Below are 25,467 nucleotides of genomic sequence, written 5' to 3'. Positions count from 1 at the left end.
CGTATTCCTGTCTTAATTTAAATAAAGTTCTAGTTTCTTTTAATGGTCACCTTAACAAAATAATTCCATTCACTCTCATGCTATAGAAACTTTTCTTGGGTTGGCAGTAAGGAATTATTGGCTGATAGGCCAATTTTCTCTGAACAATCCTAGCCACTATTTTAGAAAGGGGGAAAAAAGCAGAATAATTCTACTCCTCTTGCAGAAGTTCTTTGTGACATGGTGTTTTCCTCACACCGTAAATGTTCACCTAGTGATTTCGGATTATAGACTTACATTTCTTACCTGGTCCCTGTGGGACTTCTCAGGCAGCTTAACCAAGGTTAAACTGGTTTATTCTCCCTTTTCTGTACAAAAATGTTTCTGAGACAATACATTTATGTGACATTTATTTGAAAAAAAACATACATATAAAATTTGTTATTTGCCAGTCACTGGTCTAAGAGAGTCAAAAGAATTAGCTAATTTAACTCTCAGAGTACTATGAGGTAGGCACTATTTCTAAAATGGTCTCAACTTCAAAAACAAAGAAACTATGGGACAGAAGGCTTAAATAACTTGCCCAACATCCTTGGCTAGTAAGTAGCAGAACCAGGATTTAGACCTAGGTGGTGTGGTTCCAGAACAGGCACACTTGGCTCTTGGCCACCCTCCAGAACGTTCTGAATCATTTTTTAAGGGAGTCCATTTCTTTTTTAACTTGAAAACCCCTCTACATCTCTGCAAAGAAAGATTTGCTATTATTAATACTTTTATTAATATAAAGATTCCCATTTAGCAGATAGCTGAGGTTTTTGAGATGAAGCTTGAATCCTAAATTTGCAAATGGAGATGTGTGTGTGTGTGTGTGTGTGTGTGTGTGTGTGTTTTGGACCAAACAAAGTTGTTATAATTACATTATTTGTCAACATTTAAACCTTTGGGAACTTTCTCAGAAAAATATGGATATTGGGTTTTCCTTGAAATAATTAGAAGATAAGAAAATAACAGATTTAGTTTTCCTATATGGCAACAATCTGTCACAGCTAAGCAGCTGTCCTTTTTATATAGAACGTGTAAGCCCCAGCACTTGTATCTTGCTAGTCATGCTCATGATGTTTCTTGATGGTTTCTGTGGAACTTTAAGACCCCTGATCTAGTCGCTGGAAAAACCAAAAAGAAGCAAGACATCTTAGTTCTCAGAGGACATAGGACTCCTGGGAGGTATCATTTCTAGAACTTGAGAATAAGATGAGATATTAGGCTCAGAAAAATGTTCAGAGCTCAATGATTACATCTGGGTTACAAATTACAATATTGTGATTATTAAGAAAACCCTGAATTCAACTGAATAAAAAGTAAAAATCTTACTGGCTTTATTCAATAATTCCCGAATTGGGCAGCATCCAATCTAGCAGATTGAAAGGAGCTCCAAGGGGCTGTGCATAATGAAAGACTTTTACAGGCACAAGGGAGCAAGAACAAGGAAGTTGTGCTAGTAAACTTGGTTGTGGCAAGGTCACCTTGCTTCAGGGTTTCTACCAGGAAGATTACTTCACTAATGCTGATCAAGTAAATCCTGATTTGACTAGTTTAAGATTCCATTTCTGGGAGAGCTGAAAGTGCAATTAAGTCTCAGTTTGGTGATGTGGGGTTTAGCATTAATGACTCCATTTTGGGCCTATTGTCTTGCTTTTAACATGGTTTGTAAAAATATATATTTGGTCATTCACATGACCCAAATATACTTCCTATATATTCAATCTTTGTCCACAGGTCCTGGCTCACAGCTCCCCAAACCCTTGGGATCTCCTGATTGATAAGGGCAGCAGAGACATCTTATGTCATAGTATTTAGTTCCTGAAAATGCTTCAGAGCCAAAGGGTGAAATCGGTAGCTTGTTATGAGTAACAAGCCCCTTTCCACCACAACAAGCTTTATGTTAACGAAGTAACTTTTGGAAAGCACCTGGGCTGGTTGCCAGTGGGACTAACCACTAACAAAGGGGTGGGACTTTCCGTCCCAACCCCCTGATTTACAGGAAAGAAAGAGGGATAAATGCTGAATCATCACCAATGGTCAATGATTTAATCAATCGTGCTTGTGTAATGAAGTCTCCATAACAACCCACGAGGAGAGGGTTCTGAGTGCTTTCAAGTTGGTGGAGTTCCTGGAGAGGGCATGGAAGCTCCCTGTGCTTTCCTTATACTTCACAGCTCTTCTTCTCTTCCATCTGGTGGTTCCTGAGCTTTATCCTTTTATAACAAACCAGTGATCAAGTAAGTAATTGAGTTTCCTAAGTTCTGTGAACCTTTCTAGCAAATTAATCAACCCAAGGAAGAGGCTGTGGGAACCTGTGATTTATAGCCCTTTGGCTGGAAGTGCAGGTAACAACGTTGGTTTGAGACTGGCATCTGAAGTGGGTGGAGGTGGGGGAGAGTTGGGAGGGGTCTCGGAAGGTTGTAGATGAGAGCAGTTTTGTGGGGCTAAGTCCTCACCCTGTGGAATAGGATGCTGTCACTGGACAGATAGTGTCTGAATTGAGTCAAAATTTAAGACTCTAAGCTGGTGTTGAGAATTGTTTGTTGGTGCAGGAAATCCCTAGCCCTGCCTGTGGAAATTGGGTCCCAGAACCCTATTAAATAGGAAAACCGGTAAGTCTGACCATGTAAAATTTACCATGCCATTACCCTATGTAGGCACCATATCCTCCCCTTGATAAGAAATAGGAACTAAATTAGCAAGTGGGGCAGCAGTGATTGTTAAGTTGGACCAGATGTGCAAGGGAGATTTGCAGACGGCTTTAATTTTATCTTTCCACTATTGAACATGCAAAATGTCCACTATTTAGATGTAATTATCACTGTATTCCTTGCCTTTGTATATTACCTGGGCTTCATTTTTGTCAAATAATTCTATAAGAATGTAAGTTCTATGTGATTCTCTGGAAACATATATTAGCGCTTATTCTCTGAATTCCATGAAAGGAGAACATATATAAGAATTTACTAAAGAGGAGAGGAGAAGGCTATTAAAAATGTCTTTGACCTCACTTAGCTAGACCCTGGAATTTCACAAAACTTAACAGTGGTTAATTGGTTTACTATTGAATGATGGACAGTTAAGGGAAGAAGCTGATAGCTGGGAGACCGTAAAGAGTCTGCAAGTGGGCATAAGTGTTTATGTGACAAAATCTTAGTAGAGAGGTCAGTGGAAGGCTTTAAACCTGAATCCAAGGGTACTTGATTATAGATAAAAAGTGAGAGTTAAGAAAGAAAGGACTTGTGAGTGAAGGAAAGAATCTCTAATGCCACAATCAGCCTGTTAGCATTGTCTCCCTAGCAAACCAGAAACTGAAAGACCTTTAGTATCATAGTTGTGTCAGTCGCTTCATGGATCCCATTTTCAAGGAAACATTTTGCAGGAACTTTAATGCCTTACAGAAGAAGTTGTTGTAATTGCATGGGTGTACTCACAGGTACTCAGCTTTAGAAATAGTTTATACCAGGGGTGCCTGGGTGGCTCACTCAGTTGAGCATCAGATTTTGGCTCAGGTCATGATCTTGCGGTTCATGATTTCAAGCCCCACACCCAGCTCTGTGCTGACAGCTCAGGGCCTGGAGCCTGCTTCAGGTTCTGTGTCTCCCTCTCTGTCTGCCCTTCCTCCACTTGTGCTCTCTCTCTCCATCTCAAAATTAAATAAACATTAAAAAAGTAAAAAAAGAAATAGTTTATACCATAGTATTTTTATTGATGATATTTATGAAGCAAGACGAGGCATTGAGAAATTACAGGTAAGCCAGGCCTATTCTGCCAGAAGCAAATCAATTTGAGAACTAGAGATTAAAATATATTTAGAGATTAAAATCAATGTGTGCAATAAGGGAAGATGAGCCAAAGCAGAATGAATGAGGAGAAAGTATTTGCAGATTTCTGGTTAAAGACATCATCAATACTCAAATGAAGAAAGCTTGGTCATTAGCTTCCAACTTGCAGGACATTTATAATTAAAGATTTTATACTTTGTGATGTCAGCAATTATATATTCTTAAATATATTCATTTAAGAATTCTGTTTCATAAATTCTCTATATATTAAAGTGTGAATTTTGTTCTTGTTTATTCATCTTCCTATGGCCATTTTAAAGTACAGAATTAAAAGGTTTTTTGTTTTTTTGGGTTTTTTTTTTTTTTGGAAGAATCAAAGAGAAACCATACCGGGTTAATCTGCCTGGTATCTAGAGACTCTATTCTTGTGCAAAGACAGAGCAGACCAGGTCAGTGGCATCCCAGATAAGGAGGTTAGACCAAAAATAGGACTGACTAGGTAGAGTTCCACTGCCTGGGCAGGATGGAGAGAATAGTTGTTTGGAGACCTTATATCTTTGCCATGGCAACATGATGAAAATGAAAAAAATATTCCTCAGGTTGTATTTTAATAGTCGATATTTGAAAAAAGTTAGACGTAAGTTAGATGGTTCAAACCCAGGTCATCAATCTAAGGCCTCAGGGGAGAGAGGAAGATTAGGCACTACATCAGTTATCTATTGCCGCACAACAAGCCAACCCCAAATTCTGTGGCTTGAAACCATAACAATTTACTGTCTATCATGAGTTTGGGCAATCTTTGGATGATCTTGACTCTTGGTTTCTCATGTGATTACATTTTACTGGAGAATCTGCTGGGCTAGAATATCCAAGATGGCAGGTGTTGCACATTGTTGGCTGGTGAATCTCATTTCTCCACGGACTGCTACCCTTCAGGGGTCTAAATTGACTACTTACCTAGCAGTCTTAGGGCAACCTAGTCTTAGGGCAACCTAGCCAGAGGTTGAAGACTGAAGGGGCGAAGTGTCGTGAGACTTAGAGTCTGGTACTTGAAAAACTTTACTTCAGTCATATTTATTTATTAAAACAAGTCCTAAGATTGGCTCAAATTCACTGGATGGGGAAATAAATGCCATCTCCTGCTGGGAGGAGCTAAAAAGAATCTGGACATGGAATAGAGACCTTGAATCAATAGTAGGCTTAAAAACCAGGGACCCAAGAAAATTTTTATGAGTTAGAAGATGAGAAGTCTAGAGCAATCTTAAAGGCAAAGTGTGAGTGCCCATAGCAAATATTGAAGTGTTATTCCTGTGCTTACTTACTAGTGTTTTGGGTATACTTGAAGATGTTTAGAGGGAGTGAATACCTGCAGAATGTGGTCTAAGCAGGGATTTTTCTGGGGTAACATGGTAACTTAATTATATACTTAAATATTTGGTTGGGATATGTACCATCTTCATGAAGTAATGTCTTCATATCTTTCACTGTAACAGCATAACAAAGTTTCAAGTGTTTTGGCTACAAAAATTTTCATTCATACTAAAGCTATCTGAATGGGGTGTTTCCTACCACACAGTTATATACTTTTCATTGAAAAATGATACTGTAATAGCATTCTTTGGAGCATATGGTAGCTACATTTGTGGTGAGCATAGCATCACATATAGAGAAGTTGAGTCACTATGCTGTATACCCTCAATTAATGTAACATTGTGTGTCAACTGCTAGAAAGAAAGAAAGAAAGAAAGAAAGAAAAAAAGAAAAACTCGGAAGGATTGTTTTCTCAGGATCAGAAGACAATTATACATGGATCTCAGAACTCCAGGAATTTTTTTCTTATATCTTGGAGTTGTGTGATTATGTGATTTCTGTTTTCTAGTTGCTACTCAATGGTACTGAACGCAGAGGACCCAACATGACTCTGGTGGTGATTTCAATAAAATAATCTCAGCTCTAAGCCTTTCTTATTTTAAGTTAGTCTTAAGTACAGCTTTGTATAACCACATGAATTGAGGAATGCCCGGTTTGGTATTTTGTGTTGTCTACAACTTACTAGGTTTATCCATACATTAATCATTATATTATGATATAATGATCAAACATCCCCAGCTACACAGAGCCCTGAATGTATTTTATGAATGACAGCGATAATCTAAGTTCACTCTTCAAATGTCTAGTGTATTCTTAGAGTGGTCTAGTTATTTATCCCAATGAGATATTAACTTACTTTAGTTTTATTCTTCATTTGACTTCCTAATCATGGCAGATAATAGATCTAAATTACCTTCTTTAAATTAGATGAGAAAGATAGGATTAAATTGCACTTGTGCCCAAAGTATCATTTTTCACTTAAGAAACAGCATCAATGATGTCTATACTTCCACTCATGTTAAATTCTCAGTTTCCCACCATTGTGCAAAAGTGAGCTTTTTTTTTTTTTGTATTTCTTGGAAAAACAAGGACACACCACTTCCCATATTTAGCACGCATGTATGCACTTATATCAGGTTTAGGTGTGACTGCATATTACATTTCCCCTATAATAGTAGGCTAAAATGTTAATTTTTCTCCAGCGTTTAAAGTTAGGTAGGCAGAACAGGGTGGTCTGGCAGTCCCAAACGCTACTTCAGGTTATAAGTTTCTTTTAGATCGTCTTTCTATCATTCCTAGACTGAGCCCATGGAACCCATGTGGTTAGTGGAACTCCAATTGTCACATGCATGTTCTAGAAAGCAGGAGAAAGGGAAAAGCGATAAAAGATAACTCCCTCCTTAAGTATATGATACTTTATTTTAATCTTACTGACTCAATCTTAGTCATATATATACATCTGCCAAGAAAGCTGGGAAAGGCAGTCTTTTAGCTGGATGTATGACTTCTGTTAAAAAAGAAGAGGAGAATGGATATTGAGAAGCAACCATCAATTTTTTCCATGGTACTTAGTAAGAATTAATGGAATTAAATTGAATAGAAATCAGAGATTTCTGATATGTGCTTTAAGAATCACTACCTGACGAGGTGTTTGAAATCATTCTCATTATTTGGTGTTCATGTTGTTGAAAGTGTAACCTGAATTTAGATTACCAGAAGTTGCTGTAACCTCTTAAAGTATGAATCTGTTTATCTTCAATTTCTGTGCTGAAGGCAACAGCTGCATCTTACCAATGAACCCCCATCTGATAGAAACATGTGTCTGATTTCTATTTTAGTCTTGGCATAGTAACTGTGAAAGATTTTGGTTGGCACTTAGTTATATTGCTAATATGTCACTGACTACTATTGCTACGAAACCAGCTTTTCTGTCACATCTCTTATCATGTAGCATATCTATAATCCTTATAAATAAGCTAGAATTCTACCCTTTTATAAAAATATATATCTTAATTCTGTGTCTAAACATATACACTCCCTCTGACTTGTGCATTTCACATTGTCTGCTATTTTCACTTAAATTCTAATACCATTATTTAAAAATTGTCAAACAGCCAAGAAAGACTGAAAAGAAGGAAATCAACTAGAAAATTACTGAGTTGGCAGCACTGTGTAAAAATGATCAAACTGTATATGTGTATTATTTTACACACAAGAGATGATTGTTTTGTTTCCTTTCTTTTGGTTTCTCACAACATTAAAGCTTAAAATTTGTATATACTCAAAATTTTGTTCTACACCCCCTGTAGTTAAAATATTGTCAATATCCTGAAATCAGAATTACAAGATGTTTAAATTGTTTTTCTTTTCCTTAAACAAAATGCCCTTCACAGTCTTCTGTGGTTAATATGTTATTGACATCATTGAATATGTTCTTTTTTTTTTTTAATTTTTTTTTTCAACGTTTATTTATTTTTGGGACAGAGAGAGACAGAGCATGAACGGGGGAGGGGCAGAGAGAGAGGGAGACACAGAATCGGAAACAGGCTCCAGGCTCTGAGCCATCAGCCCAGAGCCTGATGTGAGATCGTGACCTGGCTGAAGTTGGACGCTTAACCGACTGCGCCACCCAGGCGCCCCCTGAATATGTTCTTTATTTCAGATATTTTATTTTTCATTTCTAAAATTTCCATTTCATTCTCTTGAAAGGTTTAATTTAGTATTAAATGTTTTGTTCATTTCCTTCATTCTCATAAATATTTTTATCACAATTATTTCATAACCTGTTGGCTCCACAAATCACCAAATTATTAGAGTTATCGTTTCTTTTTACACTTTTTGGTTTTTAGGCATGTGGTTCTGTCTTTGTTGTGCCAAGTGACTTTTGATGGAATGTCAGATATTATATATATAAATCATGGGGGCTGCAGATATTATCTTCAGAGAGAGTACACCCTTTATTTTTGATAGGTAGAAAGAATGAAAGCTAATCATGCAAATAAATGAAGGAGAATGCTGCTTTGGTGAGGTGTGGCAACAGTGATGTGGCTTGGCTGATCCTGGGTTCACCCTGGACTCCTAGAATCTCCAGTGGATGGGCTTCCCCTTTAGGGGCCCCATTCTCTTGACAGGTCTCATATTCTGATTTTTATTTTCTGAGGCAATATAGACCTCCAGCTACTTTTCAGGTATTTTATTTTTTAGCTTTTTTAAAAAATATATTTTTTATTGTTTTTATTTTACAGATAGAGAGCAAGTGACTGGGCAGGGGGGAGGAAGAGGGAGAGAGAGAATCTTAAGCAGGCTCCACACACAACACAGAGCCTGACGTGTACTCTGATGTGGGGCTCAGTCCCATGACCCCGGGATCATGACCTAAGCTGAAATCAAGAGTTGGGTGCTCAGTCTACTGAGCCACTCAGGTGCCCCTATGCGTTAGCTTTTAACCTTCTACTCTGCATAGTCCCAGAATTTGGGTTAAACCCATTCATATTCTTGAACCTCCTTTCCAAATATTTGTCAAAAGCTCTGTTGGTTTTTCTTTTCCCAGGAGTAACACTCTATTAGTTTAAAATCCAATTCTCAGGCTCCTGCTTAAGCCCAGGATAGGCACAGGCCTCATGGTAAAAGCAGCTGCAAAGGTCAGCTTACTCACTCATGATTTTCCCCTCTCTAGAGTTTTAGACCTTCCAGTCCTTGGTGCCTCATCAGTTTTCCAGCATCTTCAAACAGATGATTTGCATGTTGTATCATTTTTTTCCTCCAATTGTTCTCTGAGAGAGCTTTGCTCTGCCCAAATCTACTCAATTCCATCTGGTATGATCTATGTTTTTGTACTGTTTGTTCATTTTATTTTAAACGGTATACCATATGGACATCTTGGAAATATACCTACCTTTGTAGTGTATTATTGATACACAAAATATCAATCAATGGTCTGAATGTATACTTTTTTTTAAGTTTATTTATTTTGAGATTGGGGAGCAGAGAGAGAGGGAGAGAGAATCCCAAGCAGGCTTTGCACTGTCAGCGTGGAGTCTGACACAGGGCTCAAACCCATGAACCATGAGATCCTGAGCTGAAATCAAAAATGGGATGCTTAACTGACTGAGCCACCCAGGCACCCCTGAATTTACACTTACATATAGGGAGGTATATTACTTCATGAATGGAAGCATAAAAAAAATATTGTCACAAAATATATAGTCTTAATAAAATTCTTTCAAAATTCTTAAGCTTTGTTAAATCTGTGCATGATATGAAGTCTTTAAAATGAGTACTTCAATCTCAAAAGCATATTCATGCATTCATAAAAATTTGCTATTTGAAATGTTTTTCTAGCAGAATTGGGAGAGAGGAAGAAGGTACACTTTGTGTGCTTTGCTCTCCCCTGAAATCTAATGTTACCCTATTTTTAAAAAGTTTATCTGGTTAACATACAACTTTTACACCTGTATAATAAAATAGGTTTTTGGAAATTGATAGATCTAAAATTTTGAATTCTATCTGTAGCTTTTTCTCTTTGAGAAATCTCCTCTATGTCTATTACTTGAAGCACCAGTTATACAGTAGTGACGATTCTCAACCCACGTAACTCTTTGGGGCTCCAAATTTGTACATAAAAAGTCACCAAGTTACTGTGACTTAAATGTCACCTGGGTATGTCAGACTCAAGTTGCTGAAACTTTATTTCTACCCTGTCTCTCATGGTACCTAACGTGCGGTAAGCGCACATACTCTATGTTTACCGATTGAATGAATGAATGACACACCCATCCTTCTCCAATCTAGAATCCTCTTCTTTATTCCTTCCTTTGGCAAACACAGGAAAACCAATCACCCCTTGTAATTAGCCCAGGTTCCACATATCACTTTCTGTTACTCATTTAAGATGAAAAATATCTCTCCTTTTTTCTGTTTCTTTGTTCTAATTTCTGTCTTCCATGAGAGGTGTTCTCAAATATCTGAAACCACTGGCCTTTCCATATGTATTAAGAATAAAGCAAAAAATCTGACTGGAAGCTCTGTATCTATTGTCAGGGATTAATGAGTGAGTGATTTCATACCAGGATTTGGGAGCAGAGACCTGTCATTTATATTGGAGAAACCCTCATATAGCAGCCTGTCTTTACTGGTCATTCAGTTTCATCAGAAATGAATCCTCAGGGCTCCTTTCTGTGAGCTATAGACCCATAGACTTGATGGAATATATTCTGGTAGTGACTTTGTCTCTCTCTCTCTCTGTCTCTCTCTCTCTCTCTCTCTCTCTCTCTCTCTCTCTCTCTCTCTCTCTGTGTGTGTGTGTGTGTGTGTGTGTGTGTGTGTGATGGGGGTGAGCTCACCATTAAGTATATAAACTTTTATTTAACAGTATCATAAGTCAGTCTCACCCTTGGCTGTTTCTAATGTCCCTAAATCTACAGGTTGTTTAAATTTCTCCAAAGAATAAATCTCTAGCCTCTGTCACATGGAGAGACAACTAAGTGGCCTTGCTAGTTGGTGAAGTCCTCAGCAGGTTTTTCATGTTCCCATAATACCCCATGTATAACTCTATTACAGCTGTCATAGTATATTATACTATGCTAGACATTAGTTTCCCCTCTGTTTTCTGACTATGGATTTCTTAAAACTAGACTATTATCACATGGACAGTATTTAATAAATATTTGAAGAAATGAAATGATTAGAGATATATTTATATTATATCATTTATTTATTACTACTTGATTATATTTATTTAATTCCTGATATATTTTTAAACCATACACCTTCACCAGATGTTTATTAGTAAGTGTCACACATGGTTTTAAGGAGTGGTGATTGATCAGTCGACAAAACAGTGCCTTATGAAACTTACAGTCTAGTGATAAGAGAAAAAAAAGAAAAGAAATGTTATAAATATTTAAGTTACATGATGAATAGATAGAATTTGATAAGTGCTATGAAAAAGACCTACTAGAGCAAGTTGAGAAGGACTGAGAGTGTTGGAAGAGGAAGTTCAGTTTGTGGTATTAAAGTTGTTCCTTAGGCCATGTTGATGAAATTAGAGCAAAGCTTGGAAGAAAAGTATTCGCTAAGAGAATATCTGTAGGAAGAATAGTCCAGATAACGAAAATAAATAGAGCATTGACCCCAAAGGAGAAAAGGTTAGTGTGGCTGGAGTGGAATGAGCAAGAAAGAGGGAGAGTGATGGAAAATGTGGTAACAGAGGAGCAGGACCAGTTCATGCTGGGATTTTTAGGCCATCACAAGGATCTTGGCTTTTATTCTAAGGGAAATGGTGAGTCATTGCTGAATTTTGACAGTGACGTTTCATGATCACAAGTACATTTTATAGGAAGACTCTGTTTGCTATAGTAAGAGTGGACTGTAGCAGGGAAGGGTGGACACAGGGTGACCTGGTAGAAAGGTACTGCAATAAAAATGAGACAACATGGTCATTCTAACTAGGATGGTAATGTAGAAGTGAGAAATGGTTAGATCTTCGATGTTTGAAGGTGGAGCTGATGAGGTTTGCAGATGGATTAAACATGGCTTTTGGCCCAAATAACTGAAAGATGAAACTGTCATCATCTGGGGCACAAAAAGGCTGTAAGTAAAACAGATATGGGGTGGGGAGAAGATCAGATTTGAACACATATTGGATTTGGCTCTTAGACATTTACATGGGTATGTCAGGTCATCAAGTCAGGACAGATATTTAAATTGGAAACATATTGGAGAGTTTAAGCACCCAGATGCTCTTCAAAGCCATAGGACTACACGAGATCACCAAGGAATGGGACATAGTTGGAAAAGAGAAGATAGAGGAGTGCACTCTGGGGAACATTCAGATTAATAGGCCTGGGAGAAAAGGAAGAACCAGTAAAGGAAACAGAGGAAGAGGCATTCATCAGATAGGAGGAAAACCAAGAGACTGTCACCTAGGAACCAGGTACAGACAGGAAGTGTCTCAAGGAAGAAGGACTAATCAACTCTGTCAATTGTTGGTAAGTCACATAGGGAAGGAACTTGGAATTGATCAATGGATTTACAATTAGGGAATTGTGATTGAAAAGCAGAACTTGGTGGCAGCGGTCATGCTGTGGTGGTGATCTAGACTAGGGTGAGTTTAGTAGAAAATGGAAAGAGATAAATTGGACATAGAATAGAAAGTCTAGGGCACTTGGGTGGCTCAGTGGGTTAAGAAACCCACTCTTGATTTCAGCTCAGGTCATGATCTCACAGTTGCTGGGATCGAGCCCCATGTCGGACTCTGCACTGATAGTGAGGAGCCTACTTGGGATTCTCTCTCCCTTTCTCTCTCCCCCTCTCCCACTCATGCTCTCTCTCTCTCTCTCCTTCTCAAAATAAATAAATAAACATTAAAAAAAGAAAAGTCTGTTGAGAAGTTTTGCTGAAAAGGGGAAAAAAAAACAAAAAAAGAGATCTGTCTAAAGATGTAAGTCATAGTGGTGTAATAATCAGAATATGATTTCCTGTGTGCTGATGGGGAAAGTCTAGCAAAGAGTGAACAATTGATATGACAGGAGAAAGCGAGGAGCACATTCCTGGGGCTCTGTCCATGAGGAGGGGGGAAAGATGGGAACTAGTGTGAAAGTCAGACTTGAATTGAGAAAGGAGCCTGGGAATGGCATGAGTCCCACCAGGCAGGAAGGCAGAGTATGTGAGCACATGTACTGGTAATGTGGGGAATAGACTCTTCGGAGGTTCTTTTCTGATTGCTTCAGTTTTTTTCAGTAAAGGAAAACAAAAATGTCATCAGCTGAGAGTACGGACAAGAAAGGGGGTGTTGAGGTTTGAAGAGTGAGAAGCCATGAAATACATGTGTAGGAGAATAGAAGTATAAACATACTGGAGACATATTTACTGACTACGATATTATTAAGGGCCCACTGTAGGCAGTAAACAGGAATATAAGACCAGTTAGCATGATGGAATGTTACTCTCTAGACAGACAGATTAAGCTGTATAGTTGTGGGATTTAACCAAAATCAAGAGAGGGGCAAAATAATTAAGGGTATATCTAAGGAAATGCTTTTAATGCTTGACCATGGAGGTTTTTTATGTTTGTTTTGTTTGGATTCCAAGTTAAATTTAGAGGAATCATACAAAATTCTTCTTTTTGTAAACCAAGACAATATTCCCTGGAAATGGAATGATAATAATAATGGATCCAAACAAAAACCCAATTTTAATATTTAAAGTTTAAATACAGCCTTGAAGTTTCTTCATCTCTTTTTAGATCTTCAATGAGATATCAGTATTGATATTTCAACAATTGATTATTTTGTGTCTATTCTCTAAGTGGAAGCATTATTAACTACCATGGCTAGTAAAGTAATGATGTTTAAAAACAAGGACTGTGACTGTCCAGTCATTTGAAGCATCTCTTCTGGAGCAGATAATTAAGGAAATGTTGGAATAGGAGAGAATAATGGGTACCATACTGAAGAGCATTGGATTTACTTTCAAATCTCATTTTCAGAATTGTTATTAGGACTATATATCTGTACAGTTGACCCTCAGACAACATGACTTTGAACTGCATGAGCCCACTTATGTGGATTTTTTTTTCAATAAATATAGCACAGTACTGTAAACGTATTTTCACTTCCTTATGATTTTCTTAATATCAGCACCCCTAGCCCCTGCATTGTTCAAGGGTCAACTGTGTATCCATTATTTAGTTGACCATTGAAATTATGCTGAAAATCTAGAAAAAAATGAAAACCGCATATTTATTGAAGTGAGACATCTTCCGTCTTTCAATGATCCTGGTTCTATAAGAGGCAATGCAAATGAATGTGTATATTCTTTATGCCAATGAATGTTTTTTTTTGTTGTTGTTGTCTATGCAGTATGGCCCAGTTTTTGACAGGAAACATGTAACTGATCTTTATAACCTGGTACTTAATTGCTTCTTTCCTATAAGATTAAGTAGAAACCTTTTAATCTGTAAAACAGCATTCTCCTTGGCACTAAAGGAAGTCTATTTCAAAACAATTCTATTGAAAGGGCTCTTAACCTAATGCATAGGAATTATTGTTTACATGACATATTGTTGGCAAAATGTGTGTGTGTACACTTAAACATACACTTGTGGGTAGAGATTGCTACCTTTCATAAACCTTTCAAAGGGATCTTTGACCTCCCCCCCCCAAAAAAATAAGTGATATAACTGACAATTCCATGATAAAGGGCTTTTTCCCTATGTTCTAAAGATGAGTAATTCTGTTGCATCCTTATGTCCATTAGACAGAGTAAAAATGTGTATGTAGTAGTTTTAATTTGCATGTAATGAAGCTGGATTACTAAAGGGACAAATGTATGTACCCAAATCACCCAAAAGGCAACAGTGTCCAACACAAAAGCCACATTAAAAAATTCCCTCTCCAATGGACTAACCAGGAGCATGCAGTTTTTCAGCTGTGAGCAATTGGCTACTGATAACCTTGTTCATTAACAAATCAAGCAGCTGTTCAGATCTGCAGAAAAGCCCCCATGTTGTCCCTAAATACTCCAGTACAAAATCAGAGTAAACCAATTAAGTTACACAATGGGAAAAGCATCAGATGTGTAACTGATGCTTCACTTAGCCTCAGCCTACTCTTCTTTTAGATTTCAATAATCCTCAACCTCCAGAAAATGATAAATTTCTACATTAATCTTGAGTAAATATTCCAGAGTCGATTCTACTGTGTACAGAGAAACATATTTTAGAAATTTTCTAAATATTTGGTGGCTACCTGAACTGGAATTATTTTTGTCCACGGAAGAAAATAATTTAAATCAGTGACTAGAAGTAATCTGTGGTCCAAAAGATTTTTATTACTTATGTTAAGAAATACTGTTTGTACTTACAAAGCTGTCAATTATCTGTGGAAGAAATGGTGGAGGTATTTATTATTCTGAAATTATATTGTTGTAATTGAATCAAACTGTCAATATGTACTCAGCACACTTAAGATACGTCAAAAAGAAATCTTAAGTAGGATTTTGGGGGTGTGGAAAATTTAGCACACAAAATTATACACATTATATTTTTCACACCAATGGAATCAATAAAACATATGGCCTACCTTCGTCTTTGTGGCTAGCAGTATTTTGAAGTAATTCATCTCAAATCTCATTGTGCAAGAGCTGAAATAATTTTACCTATCGCTTTTTAGTTCATCTTTATAATCTGTTATTTATTCTCTTTTGTTTGGGTAGTATCAAAATTGTGGTAAATATTAATCTTAAAAATCACAGCATTTTTAGAACTTCAAAGGATTCTCAAGGTTCTTAGGTCCAACTCCTTTATTACACTTCCTCAATAAAAAACTCATTAGGAAAATAATCCTATTTTTCACAATCATTTCTAAAAGGAACACAGATTTCTATGCTCTGTCACCCAGCCCAGCTCTTTCAGTGAAAGGAATGACCTTGAATTGAACTGTAGAAAGTACATGGAAGAAAAGTTTACTGAAGAAGTTTAGTAAGGATACAGGAGATTAATGCATATATTTGTGTTGGACACCCTTGCCTGTGCTGCATATTCAAAGTGATGGGATCATGTTATTTATTATATTTTTCAGATCATTTGCAATGTTAATTTACATGAGTTTGATATCGCTTTTGTCTTTTAGTTATGTGTTATTCTGAGAAATCCCTGGGGAAGCAGAGGATTTATATGCTTTGTGTACATGTTCCGCAGACTAAGCGCTCTGGCATAATTATTTTTGGCACTCGCTAACTGATTAAAACATCCAATTTAACTCATGATCAGTAAGATTAAACCTTTTTAATATACCTCAAAAGTAAATTATCATTTACTACTCAAACATCCCTTTCTGCACATGTCCTCAATAAAGCTTTTCTTTTTTCGTTAATGTACCTTTTAACGAGCATTCCCTTTTATTTCTTCCTTTGGGCAAAACTGCCTTACCCTTTATAGAGAGGTAGGAACAAAGATGAGATGGAGGCTGACTAGATAAATACATGGATTTTTAATGTTACACCAATTACAAGCCCTCGTTCTTATTGTATTTTGTAAAGAAGTTGCTATTCAAGAAGACATGCCCCTGCTTTGGGTTTATTTGATGTACAGACAAATGAGAACAGTTAGAAAGAAATAATATTTGAAAAAAAAAATCATTTATACGACTTGGCGAAAAAACTGCCTTTTGTTTAATTTTAAATCAGTTGCTTTTCAAAACTTGAGGTTACATTTCAGTTTTGCAGTGAAACCCATTTAATGGAATATCCAAAGCACGTAGCAATATTACAAAAATTTGAAAGGAAGAAAAGGTTCCCAAGGATGACTAAGTATGATCTAATCTTAAATTAGAATATTGGCAGTTTGCTGGTCCTCTCCTTGCCGAGGACTCTTGCACTGGATCGTCACTGTAAGGAGAGATGAGGAAAGTAAAATGCCCTAGATAACGTGTGCTGGTTAAGTCAGGAGCTCATAGAGCTTTAAAGCAATCACAGGTGTAAGCCCCTCACACACACACCTCACACGCTGAGGGAGGTAGGGGGCAGTCAGATTAGGAGAATCCTCCTGTGTGGATGTTAGAGTGTTATTGTGTACAAATGTTGTGGTTACTGCCTTTTATGCATAGGATTAACATCAAATGAAACAAGAATTATGGAGTAGGGCTTTAGATAGAAAATAGGTCAAGTCAATGCAATAAATATCCTGTCAGAATTTTGATCCAGATTTACAAATACTTCACCAGATTGCTAATAAGCCTGTAGCCCAGCATGTAAATATTTGAACAGTATGAAAAATGCATCTGAGTTAAACAACACGACTATGCCCCAAGTAGGTTGAACTACTGTAATGTTGCAAACCAGGCAGAAGGAAGACTTTTCTGGAATATGTGGTAGATAGACCAAAAACATTGCCAAAGTGGTTTCCTAAATTGTCAGGAAATCAAAATCTCAAAATAAGTAAATCTAGTAGTTGGTTACACAAATTCTAAGAGCTAGAAGAAACAAGCTTACAAACTTTGTGTAGATTTCCCATTCTTGGATCTAGAAGTGTTGGAGTCTTCTGAAAAAAATTGGCCACGCATAAAACTATCTTTGAAATTGCCATATCCATGGAGTGGTCTCCCCTCCAAGACAGATTCTGGATGTGAGAATAATTTGAAGACCCACTAACAAATGTGATTTTTTTATTAGGTGTGTTTGTGCCAGCCCTTTGGACGTTAGGGGTTGCATGTAGGCAAACATTTTGGTGGGCATTTTCTCCCTCTCTCCATTTCACATAAAATTAAAGAGTAATTTAGTGTTGAAGTCCAACATATGAATCCCTAGGTTAGCATATTAGTTTCAACAGTTATTAAAGCTTGCATAAGACCAATCACATTTCCATTGTACCATTGTAACTAATTTATGGTCTTGATTTCCACCCCCTCCCCCAACTTTCTGACCAAGCATGACATTAAAGGCTCCAAGGAAAACATTTGTTTAAAAGGTGAAAACAATAGTAGTAAATGTTCTGCTTTTTCTCCTCTGGTTCCAGCAGCAGTCATTCCAAATTTCTAGTATATTTACTTGTTGCTAATTGATGAAATAATGGCATTCTTTTCTATTAAGAAGCGAGTTCAATTATTGATCCCATCATCTGTAAAAAGGCAATATGCTATCAGTTTCCAAGTGTGTGATTTGTTTTTAACTAAGAAAGAAAAAAACTTTGAACATGGGAGAGGGTAAGCTTGTTGTGCTTAAATTTTCATAAATTGGCAACTTTTGGCACAGATGCCAAAGAGAGAACAAGAATAAATGTCTCAAGCCTTGGTTGTTAGGGTCTGATCACAAGCGTTGTGGTGTAGAATTCATGGATTATTCATGTGTAATTACAGATAGCTATTGTGCTCCTTTAAATCATCCCTATGGCCCATTATGGCCCATAACAACTGAAATAGCAATTGTCATAGTAAGGTTTGGGCTCTGTCACAGAGTGTGGACTCTAATCAATAATGATGAATGGTAAAATTTTACATCAAGCGGTCCAAAGTCTGGTTGGCCTCCTCCATAAATCTGTACAAACACTAAGCAGAGCAGCTGCAGGGTCTGGAAATTTAAAAGCCAACACTCGCCTTACCCCCTACATGCATTTACCTCTGTAAAAGTAAAAAAAAAAAAAAAAAAAAAAAAAAAAAAAGGGAGGAGGGGGGGAGAAAAGGAAATGCTCAATATATCAATTCTAATAATTCACATGCTGTTAGAAGCATTTCCCCCCTATTTAAATGGGAGTGAACCCTAGGTTGTTTTCAAGGTCAATTTCAGGTGAAAGGGGGGGTCATCTAAAGGTCACTTGAGCTCCCATGCAGGTCAATAACACCTCTTCACTTCCACAGCAGACAAGCGCTCACACCCAATCAATCCACCAGCGCTGCGGCTGCACCCAGTGTAATGAACAGTGAATAAATGTAGCCTATCATCACAAAACATGCTTTTTAAGTACCTTTCCTTTTCATGTAAAACCTCTCGCTGTCAAATTCTACATTCACTCATCCAGCAGTGAGTAGCAAAAGTGAGAAATCAGACTCTCATTGGGGTTGGTAAAAGGTCACAGCTGACAGACACGGAGGTTAAACTGCCGAGTTAAAATACTGTTCATTACCCACTGCAGCTTTTTGCTAACTACACTTCTTTGTGTTATAGTCAAGCAGTACATCAATATGCCCCTCCTCTTAATTTATTAGCAATTGTTGAATTGTGTGGGGTAGGGGCTAAAGGAGAAATTAATGTCTTATATGTGGCATATCTTTATATACACATATATATTTTGCTTTTGAATATTCTAATTCCCTGTTTTAATACTCAATACCCTGTACAGCATGGTGTCTACTTGAGATGTGCCCTAATTATTAGGGAAACATAATTCCTAAGATCATAAGAGACTGGGTAATCTGAATTCCAAAGGCCCAGGGTTGGTTGTTTGGAGACCGTTTTTATTCAGATATTTTTTCTTAAACGAATTGTATATGAGACCTTTTGATGGTTTTCAGTCAAAAAAAAAAAAAAAACCAAAAAACCTGGTTAAATATATGGGAACTTGTAATTTCCACCAAAACATGTAAAAAATACGTGTTAAATGTACACAGTGTTTCAAAATAATTCATTTCATCAAAAAGTGTGATGGTCTTATGTTGACAAGGGTAGCACCTATCAAACACATTGTCAACCCAGAATATAATCTATTATTTTTCCAGAGAAGTGCGTCATACCTGCATTCCCCCCTCCCCCAATTCTGATGGAGTCAAAGGAGCCTTTAATAGTGGTGAGTAATCACTGGAGTTTAAGAGGAAACAGTACTTTTTCTGAATTCAGTTGACTAAATGAAACGGTTTGGTGTTAAACCTGAATGGATTAGTACAATTTTCCAAAAATGAAATTTCATTCTTTGATTAATTAACACGTAGGTGGAAGGCCCTTTATTGAAGCACAGAGGCTTTGTATTTAAAGATACCAATATGAAAACAAGTTGTAGAGTGTTCCAGCACAAAATCACAAATCATGAATAAAATAAAGGTTTATTTACATGCTCTCTCCAACAATAATTTGACTCAACAAAATTACCATTATCTATTTACATCTTTAAAAAATGCATTCTGAGATTTATTCTAGAAAAATATATCTTTTTCCCCCTCCTGTATGCCTTCTCTCTCAGTGGGACTGAAAATAAAATGTTATGACTTAAATCACAAGAGGCTAACATCATTTTTAGCAACAAGGGCTGCATAATTTCAAGACTATGAGTGAGTGGCTGACTTTAACTAAAATGTTTCAGTTCTCTGCGTATATAGGTACATAAATAATTCAGAATTAATCCCTGCAGAGGGGACAATGGGAATCGTAAATTATCCATGTGCCGTCCTCAACATTAGAGGCAATGAACCTATAGTAACAAACTATGAGTGTTACTCATTACATACATTTCACAGACACCTTAACCTTTTGAATATTAATTTCCCTCTGCAGCTTGTAGCTAGGCAGTATCATTTTTTTAATTTTCCTTCCCACTCCTCTTGCCTTCATTTCGTTCTCTCACGAAATCTCCCAAACCGTAGTTAAGCCACAGCTACTGAGTGGATGTATTGGAATACATTGATTTGTTATAGAAAGGAGTTTTTTTTTTAAGCTGAATATTTTTTGTTTTGTAAAAACCCCTCAATATCAGAGGTAGCCTTTCTGTAGAATGCAAGTTGAGGTGTATCAGTCAGGCTGTTTTTATAAAAATAAATGGGCTTGCAAATCTGGACAAATCTGACTCCACTGTGGTTGATAGTGTCCTTCAAATTTCACAAATATATATCATGCTTTTATTTTTAACTAAAAATATATTGAAGAGTCGTCATAATTTTCATCTAAAGATGAAAATAAAGTAAAAAAAAAAGAGGTATGATAGTTCCTAATTATAAAATCAATTAAATTACAAAATTTAACTGTTAAATTAGGGAGTTTAATTTTTTTAAGACTTAATGAGATATAATAGTGGGTATTCTTATTTTTGTCTCTAGATTACCCTCCCAGGTAAAAATATCCTGATTAGCTTTAGAACTGTTATTTTGAATGACAGAGTAAAGAAAAGATTCTTTCTAGTCTAATTCATTATGCCCATTCCTGTCTATTAGATAAGATAAATCGAAATGTTTATCATAAAAAATTATGAGAAGTAACATTTATAAAATAAATATAAATATTTGTAAGGATATATATAAATATAGACAAACATGCATGTATTAGACATGTATGTAGATGAACTGATATGAACACTATTATAAATCTCTGCGTTTAACTGAACTATACATCATATGAAGATTGTCGACAGACACAGCTGGAGTGAAATTCAACAAAATTGTTTGTGCATCAGGCTTTTCAGAGATTTCAACATGCCCTTCCCCAGCATAGTTGCATGACTTACTCCTCCATCTTGTTAAGATCTTTAATTACCTCTCTGTACCTTCTGTCAGTGCCTAGTTTAAAATTACAAATCTACCAGGGGTCCCTGGGTGGCTCAGTCAGTTACGTGCCTGACTCCTGATTTTGGCTCAGGTCATGATCTCAGCGTTCTTGGGATGGAGCCCTCGGTCGGGCTCTGTGCTGAGAGCTTGGGATTCTCCCTCTCCCTCTCTCTCTGGCCCTCCCCACTGTCTCTCTCTCTCAAAATAAATTTAAAAAATGAAACAAAATAAAACCCACTAATATCCAAGATATCTCTTAGTTTCCTTTCCTTGCTTTATCTCTGCAACTCCTGTAACTCTGACATAATGCTGGAAAATTTTTGAGGACAGGAAGTTTTGTTGATTTTGTTCTTTGCTGTATCCCGAATGCCTAAGAGATAGTAGGAGCTCATTAAATACACTAAAGAAATGAAACATGGTAATAAATTTGAGGTGTCAAGAACTATTTGAAAATCACTCTAGTCCCAGCATGGCTGACTAATGGGGCAAATCATGATATGAATTTAAGGCAACACTGCCTTATTTCTTGGGCATCTCCCACAACTTGCACAAAACCTTCCCTTTGGGCAGCCATTGCCCTTGGACTCTCCCTGCAACTGCTTTTATTGAAATTAAAACTTGCTCTCACTAAAAGTCCGTTATCATTCATTGACAAATTGCACTGTACATGTTAATTTTGTTCCATAGAATGCATTTGCACTTTAGGCCTTATCTCATACAGTCAAAGGATTTGTTTTCTATGAAAGAAATTTCCAATAGAGACAATTAAGTTAGGCAAAATACTTTGGTTTTCCTTTTGGTTTGTTGCAATCTTGATTTTAGGTCTTCAATTCATGTTATGTAAATTTCCATCTTTTTCACCACAATTCTGCATATGGTTCATTTAAATTAACTGGAAATAGCCTTAGTACTAGTGCCTGAGGTGTGGCCAACAGGTGGCTCATTCATGCCTGCGCGCGCGCACACACACTTTTTCATGGGAGGCAAGTAACTAATTCTTTGTATTTTAAATTCTTTGTAACAAATTGTATTTTCTTTTTAAAAAGCAGACACTTTTTCCCTAAAGGTCAAAGAGTTCTTTGAAATTACATTATACCTGGATTTAGATTTTATTTTGGAAATGGTATTTGTAGATGTGAAGAAAATCAAAGAAAGAGCTTTACCTCAAACACTCAGGCCATCCGCTCCCAATTTTACCGCAGGACAGTGTTGGCTGTTTTTTTAGGACTGAGTTATAAATTTTATCCTATCATTTTGGCATCAATGATATTGGTGTAAAATAATGATTAGGAAATAACAATTCATAAAAAACAAAATATGAATTCTTTTAAAATTCAATTTTTATGAACTAATCACTGGTGAAGCTATAGTGTCTAATTAAACTGTTATTCCAATATGAATGTGGGATTATGAAAGCAAGGACCCAATACGTAAGTAAATCGCAGCTTTTTTATAGCAGGTAGTGACTATGTCGTTTGAATATGTGTTTTGAGACACACCCTCTTTTGTAACCCAGTCTTTCATGTGTTGAGCAGGAGTGCTCCTCATTTAGTCTGCTCTAGAGACTGTGTTGTGGCAGGAATGAATCTCAGTACTTGATTACAGCTTTGTGAGGAGTATAACATTTTAATTTTCTATAGGTTCTACTTCAGGTCTAAACTTGGAAGATAATATTAGCCATTCAGGGTGTCTTCTATCCATTCCTATGGGTGGAAATCTATGCCTCTGGGGTTGTGCAGTCGTTGACCCCCCCATTGGGGTCACAATGGTTATCTTGCTCCCTGCCTTTGCCATTACCTAAACTGGCATTTGCAGGGGGCATCTATTTACCTAAAGGATTAGGCTTTGGGACCAAGCACATGTCTCCTGTATTCTTCTGGACCTACAGGGCCTCTCCTTCTCTTCCAGTTCTTTGAATGGCCTCATTAATGCACAAGACACTGCAATTGTTTTGCCTCTCTCTTGGGTCACAGGAAACTTGAAGCTTTCCCCCTGACTTACTGGATCACGTTTTGTGTCAGAACTATATGGCTAGACATCTCACTGAGCCATCCTTCCGCTCCATCTCCTGGACCATCCATGCTGGTTGAGAGGGTAGCACTAGGGTGATAGAGCTTTTCTGACCCCTGCGTTAAATGGTGAGGGTTAAGCACCAGTCCTCTTTGTCCTTTGGTTTTCCCAAACCCATTTTTACAAAAAGAATTATGTTCTCCTCTTCTCTTATTAATCCTTTAAGGAGCAGGACAATGGATCCTAAGTGTAAAACAGATATTTAGGGTGGAATTACTTTGAGTACTTGTAATTATACTTCATGATGCCATCCAAATTTTTAGAAAAGACTATTACAGAATAGGCATGTTTATATATCTAATCAGCTATCAAGTTAAGGGTCATTACTATTGAAACTGTGTTACCCTGCAATGAGATAGGTGGTATTGGGGCAGTTACTTCTGTTTGGAGCAGAGGAGAACAGAGCACATTCTCCTTCTGTAGGAAGTCTTGAGAGCATGGGAAAAAGCAGACTTCTCTGTGACTTATCCCAGAGTAATCTTAAAGAGTACCGAGTAGTGGCAGTTGATTTCAAAGTGAGAAAACCAACTCAGTAGGGTTCTGAGTTGTAACTGATGAGGAGTCAGGTATCCCTTAGTCTAGAGGAAAGTAGTTTCCTTAATTCCCTGTTTTCTTCAGGGCACCATTTCTAATAGTAGCCAGACTAAGATTTAGCAGGCAGATATCTTCTTTTGAAACATGAATGTTTACATTCTCATAATTTTATCCTCTTCAGGGAAGGAACAGGATTAGTGAACGCATGTCCTAGTTATTCACGTTCATCATTTTTATTCCCTAGACCCAAAATATATGAATATAGTGCTGAGGGGCTAGCAGTTTCCTTTCCTTTAAAATTTAAGACCAAAACAGAGAAAACAAAGAGTTCTAGGCAAACCTGCAATTTAGTGACATTCCATAAGCAAAAGATTCAATAATACTGTTGAAATAACTTCATAGTGAATTCAAACTGAATAATCCTGGGTGGCTCATCCAGTTAAGCATCTGACTCTTGAGTTTGGCTCAGGTCATGATCTTACAGTTCGAGGACTGAGCCCCACATTGAGCTCTGTGCTGACAGCATGAAGCCTGCTTCGGGTTTCTCTCTCTCCATCTCTCTGCCCCTATCCTGCTCAGACATGTGCTATGTCTCTTTCTCTCTCTCCTTCTCTCTCTCTCCAAATAAATAAACATTAAAAACAAAAACAAACAAAAATCTGAATGATCCTATTCAATCAGGTAAGTCTTGTAAGTGGACTCAAAGGGGTGACAAACTGCAATGTCTTTGTCAAAATTAAAGTTGGCTAAGATACCAAATAGATGAACACAGGGCAAGGGAAAATAAAAAGAGAGGGAAGCAAGAGACTCAACTATAGAGAACATACTGAGGCTTGGTGGAGGGAGGGGGGTGGAGGATGGACTAAATGGGTGATGGATATTAAATGATTTTTTTTTCAACGTTTATTTATTTTTGGGACAGAGAGACAGAGCATGAACGGGGGAGGGGCAGAGAGAGAGGGAGACACAGAATCGGAAACAGGCTCCAGGCTCCGAGCCATCAGCCCAGAGCCTGACGCGGGGCTCGAACTCCCGGACCGCGAGATCGTGACCTGGCTGAAGTCGGACGCTTAACCGACTGTGCCACCCAGGCACCCCGGGTGATGGATATTAAGAAGGACGCTTGTTGGGATGAGCACTGGGTGTTATATGTAAATCATGAGTCACTAAATTCTACACCCAAAACCAATTTTACTATATTTGTTAACTAACTAGAATATAAATAAAAACTTGAAAAGAAGTTGAGATGTATAGTATTATCACACTATTAAAATTTATGTTCACATTTAAATCCGTTTCTATGAAAGGAGAATCAGGATAATTTAGAATATAAAATTAAATCACATTGCCAAAGAACTCTTTCTGTATGGTTTGGAATGAATACACCAAACACCTAGCCTTTTTTTAAAAAAATTATTTTGCATACAGTAAATGCTAAATAAATGCTTGAATCACTTTAGAAAACCATCTCTCCTCATATCCGTAAGTGCCCACAAATTATTTCTTCCTGAGGGATTTTAGATGAGTCTGTGAGAACATACTATCCTTAACAATAGAATTTATTGGTTTAAAACATGTCAATGTAGTAATATAAATAAAATTATGTAATCTGCAAATATCTGGCAGAGAGCTACATAAATAGTTAAACATTAGTTTGTCTGAAAGTTACATGAATAGAAGCAAGAAAGTGTGTAATGAGATCAGGAAGCTTCTAAGCATCTGAA

The 25,467-nt window shown here is 37.0% G+C and overlaps 1 long non-coding RNA gene across 2 annotated transcripts in view; it reads left to right on the top strand.

Annotated features, from left to right (window-relative positions):
• Positions 1–1,976: 1,976 nt before the first annotated feature.
• Positions 1,977–25,467, top strand: part of LOC128316123 (uncharacterized) — a 237,557-nt gene continuing 214,066 nt past the window's right edge. Inside the window, exon 1 of one of the 2 annotated variants that reach the window (XR_008299706.1) lies at positions 1,977–2,258. This is a non-coding gene — a long non-coding RNA (uncharacterized LOC128316123). The remainder of the gene's footprint in view (positions 2,259–25,467) is intronic. The other variant, XR_008299712.1, reaches the window with a different exon arrangement.

Source organism: Acinonyx jubatus, chromosome A1, assembly GCF_027475565.1.
Source record: "Acinonyx jubatus isolate Ajub_Pintada_27869175 chromosome A1, VMU_Ajub_asm_v1.0, whole genome shotgun sequence".
Taxonomy (NCBI): domain Eukaryota; kingdom Metazoa; phylum Chordata; class Mammalia; order Carnivora; family Felidae; genus Acinonyx; species Acinonyx jubatus.
The sequence above is the reverse complement of the archived record's forward strand: the minus strand, read 5'-3'. Positions and strand labels throughout refer to the sequence as shown.